The following is a 4,437-nucleotide window of genomic DNA, read 5'->3' as shown; positions in this document are numbered from 1 at the left end:
ATATCTGCTGTACACAATTTGTTGAAAACTGGAATATCAACTAGTATTTGTTATGATGTAATTTTAAGAGTAAAGCCTTTTTTCAAGTATGGCAGTATACACAGAAGTAATTACACCTGCTTTCCTATCAGAGTACTCCTAACAGTTCAATTTCTTCAATTTTTTTAATTAAAAAAAAAGGAAAGGAAGAACAAAATTTGCCTGACTGAAAAGTGTACTTGGCCAAGTCTTTTAGATATGCTTTGATATTTGTTTGATATTTGCTTTGCAATTAACATGACACAGTTAAAGCAATTTTAGGTCTTAATTCTTGAAGTTAAAGCATTCAACTAATGTGACTATTTAAACAGAGTGCTGTCTGAAAATTAAGTCATAAGAATTTGACCAGGATGTAGGATCCTCCTAACTGGTCTATTTGCTGGCAAAAGATGCAATATTTTCTATATAAACTCCATAATTATCCAATTTTCATCACATTTAAAATAAACACCACTGCATCAGCCATGCCATAGCATGGCACTTTGAAACTCTTCCAAAGTGTTAAGAACTAGTCTTGTCATATGAAACCTAATATAGCAGACTTGTATATTGTTAATGTCAACATTCTGCTTATATAATCTATGGCAATGGCTTGTTCACACCCTATAACATGCAATAGTGACTGTAGTTCACAAATGACAAAAGATGTTAACTCCCTTAAGCATTGTGAAATTCTCTCCAATGCAACTTAAAATTCTGTCACAAAAATCTCCCTTTGAGAATACAACTGAAAAGTCTAAAGCAAGAAATAAGAATTCATGAATATTAAACACTTTAAAGTAAAATGTGTCGTCATTTACCATATAGATTTTAGTTATACTAAGCTTATTGTCTGTTTAAACCATTTTGAGAAGTTGTCAGCACTTGAAGACTCTAATTACCAAAGTTATTAGGACATCTCCTAAACCCAAGTCTTAATCTAACCTCCAGGCTGAAAATCCTTTTCAGATATCGTTTTTCAGAAACCCTAAGTAGTAACTAGGAAAAAGGTGACTTAAAACTCTAGAAAATTTATAAATTCCCCATTCTTTGATAGCTTAGCTAAAAAACCAATTCGTACACTTACTTAACCTCACCTGCAGTTAAAATTAAATGATTTTATTTAGAGATGTTTATTACTGTCTCCTGAGTCACCTGCAGCCTCCTCAATTTCTCATTTACAATCCTCAGGAAAATTTAATTCACCAGTGATAGAATACAAAGATTGGAAGAACACTAAACAGTGGGCCATGTTCCCAGAAAAGCAGAAATTACTATTCACTTCATCAAGTCCAAGGCATATCCATGACCACAGAATGTTTCCAACATTAGAATTAAATGAAGACCAGCCCAAGATTTATTCTTTACAACTCCCAGTCACATGCTTGCAGTAGGGCGGTTGGGGTATCTTGGGGAAAATTTTTTTATATCATTGACTAGGTTATTTTAATGTATAAGATAATCCAACCATGACACAGATTTCTAATGACCCCCAAAATGTTTAAAAAGCTGTTATGTGAAAAAATGATGAAATGGAGGACACTCACAATAACTCTTGGACTCCTGGAGATCCTAAGACATGCTACAAAAATAGGTCTTTATTCTTAGGAAAATATAGTCAGAGCTAGCTTCCTTATGCTATACATAAAATCAACATCAGAGGCAGTACAGATAGTACAGATAGTTTTTGAACTGATCTCCGAACAAGCACAAAACCCACTACGTTTAAAATAACAGTTAATTTGAGGTTTTTGGCAAAAGACAGTACTTCACCAATCTAATCCAAACAAAGGGCCTGCAGGCAGTTTTCAGTGAGATGAAAGAAAAGAAATAAATATAAATTTAATGGATAAATAAAAAGACAATTTAAATAAGCTAAGACAACTAGTTTTTTAAACAGAAATACTAATCAGGTAACAAGCTTTTGTTTCTCATTGTCAGACTTTTTCTAAAATGTTTACCAGACTGTTAATATTAAAACCTAATTTTTGACCCAGTGTTAGTAATACTGATTCACATTTGAAAAAAGGGTTGTTTATCCAACTCAATGCTCTGATCCTCAAAAATATTTTAGGAATATTACTAAAGGCAGACTGTGGTGCTAACACAATTTGTGTCTTTAAGTACCTTTTAATAAAAAATTATAGACCGAAAAGTCCATCTACTAATTTGCCCAAGTAAAAATGTGAGAACTGGTTCAAACTTATTAAGTAGTGGTATGTCCTATTGAGTGGTACGATTGGAACAATCACTTACAGCTCCCTTCTCCTGAATGGATGAAGCCTTTCTACTTTTCATTTTCTCCTATTAAAGGCTACATGTTCTTTTTCTCAACAATTACATGGTGACCTTTTGCTATGTTTTTGACTAACAATTTCTGAGTTACTGAATAAAGTTATACCGATCTCATCTATTTTGCCCCATCTAGCTTGATGTTCACCATTTCTGATAATCTTACAAATGAATGAGCTGGATCACCCATATAATAATTTTCTTTGTTCATATTTTGACAAAAATGTTTATATTTTGTTAAGTGAAATTTGCTGCAATCAGTAAGAAGTTTCTCATGATGTTACAAATGTCACCATGAATGTGTGACAGATTTTTTGGGGGCTGAATTCTCCCTTCATTTTTAACATCTGCTCCTGTAGAAAAAGCTGAACATTTCCACAAAAAGCAAGCTTAGGAGAATACAGACAACACAATCTTCTCACAAAAATGACTTTCTGAAAACTGATAAATTTATGATCACTTTTGATTGCCAAGTAGTCTGCAGAAACAAAATCTTGTCTGTCTGGGTTAAGTAACTTTAAGTTTTAACAATCAGAATGTTTTAAGAATACATTTTTACATCCCAAGGAAGGGACTTGGATTTAGGACCCTTTCCTTGAAAATATATACAAATTTTTTAACTCTGTATGTGTCCATTCTTTGAAGCTGTCAAAGCCAAGAACCCATAAACAAATCACAAATAGCAATAACCTACATTAGTTAACATTCCCCCTTTAACATGTTGACATTTTTACTAAAGGATTATCTTTCTTTGCATTTCCATTTCTTATATCCCATGACATTCCATATAAATTTCATTATTGCTTTATAGGCCACACAACATTCAAAAGTATGTTTATATGCATTGCCTGTTTTCCTTGATGTCTGTTAACAGTTTGATACTGATTTTACTATAGAATTTTAAGTTTGAAAATGCCTGTTAGTATTTCTTCTCAGAACTTAACTGTCCACATCACTAATCACTACATGCATACTTAGCTGATTATATTGCTCAAAAACTGCACCCATTATCAAAACAGTGCAAATTATATTTAATTTTAAAAGTAATTATAATGGCTTGAATTCAAAGTTATTCAAATGAACACTGTCAAGTAATTTCACTTGAGTGTATACATATTTTGTCATCACTGTTTACATTACCCTTAAGTATAACCATCAATTCTTCGCAATTTCTTTACATCATTTTTCCCTCCAAAGTCCCCAAACTGAAAATGCCAAACAGTCTTAGAAGATCACAGCTTCATATATTAATGTTTTCTTAAGAACACATTTGTGAACTCACAAAAGTGCTCATCTTTAAACTTCAAAAATGCAGTTCTTAGTTTAAGTCAAACAATCCTGTTCTAAAATCCCAACAAATAAATCTGAGAATTAACTTCAACACCTTGACAGTGTCCCTTAAAAAATGGTATGACAGTAAAGTGCCAATCAGCATGGCAATGACCTCTTAAGATGGGATCATATAACTCCTTGGAACTGGAAGATGACAGCACCAAGGATTACACTGAGATTGAATTTTACTGAAGGCTACATTATTTACCCACTTTCCACAACCTAGCATACTCATTAGCTAGAATGAAATGTACATGTTATGTGTAGCCCTCAAACTCACACTAAGTTTTGAGAGAAATGTACTTTAAAAAAGCACGGGGTAATATATAAAATCAGTGGCAGAAAGTTTCATTAAGCACCAGGAACTAATTTTGTCACCCCATAGTCATTTTGTAGATAAGTTTCAACAACCGGCAAGGCACATTTACATATATTCCAATGAATACTTATTGACAAATTTTTAAATTACACTCTATGTCCCAGCTATCCCAGTAACTGACATACAACATACTAAAATGGTTTATTAAGATAACAAAAAACCAATTAATGTGAAACATACAGGCTATTGGCAACCACTATTCTAAAATTATGTTAAGTACAAATAAACATACTGAAATGTGTGCAATTCTAAGTTTTTAAACCAAGAAGATTTCTATACTAACACACATTTATATTAATGACACATAAAAAAAATAAAAACTTTATTACAAAAATAAGTTACACTCGCCTCCAGCTTACAGTATAAAACAATTTTATTTGCAGGAATGCAAAATGATTGTTTGCCATGAGCATTTT

General features: G+C 32.3%; 1 protein-coding gene across 6 annotated transcripts in view; it reads right to left on the bottom strand.

Annotated features, from left to right (window-relative positions):
* Nucleotides 1-2,630: 2,630 nt before the first annotated feature.
* The window catches only part of SYNCRIP (synaptotagmin binding cytoplasmic RNA interacting protein), a 40,180-nt gene continuing 38,373 nt past the window's right edge, over nt 2,631-4,437 (bottom strand). For all 6 annotated transcript variants that reach the window (XR_009245021.1, XR_009245022.1, XR_009245023.1 and 3 more), the window contains one exon: nt 2,631-4,437. This exon is cut by the window's right edge. The gene's annotated coding sequence lies outside the window, so the exon portion shown is untranslated.

Source organism: Ochotona princeps, chromosome 1, assembly GCF_030435755.1.
Source record: "Ochotona princeps isolate mOchPri1 chromosome 1, mOchPri1.hap1, whole genome shotgun sequence".
Taxonomy (NCBI): domain Eukaryota; kingdom Metazoa; phylum Chordata; class Mammalia; order Lagomorpha; family Ochotonidae; genus Ochotona; species Ochotona princeps.
The sequence above is the reverse complement of the archived record's forward strand: the minus strand, read 5'-3'. Positions and strand labels throughout refer to the sequence as shown.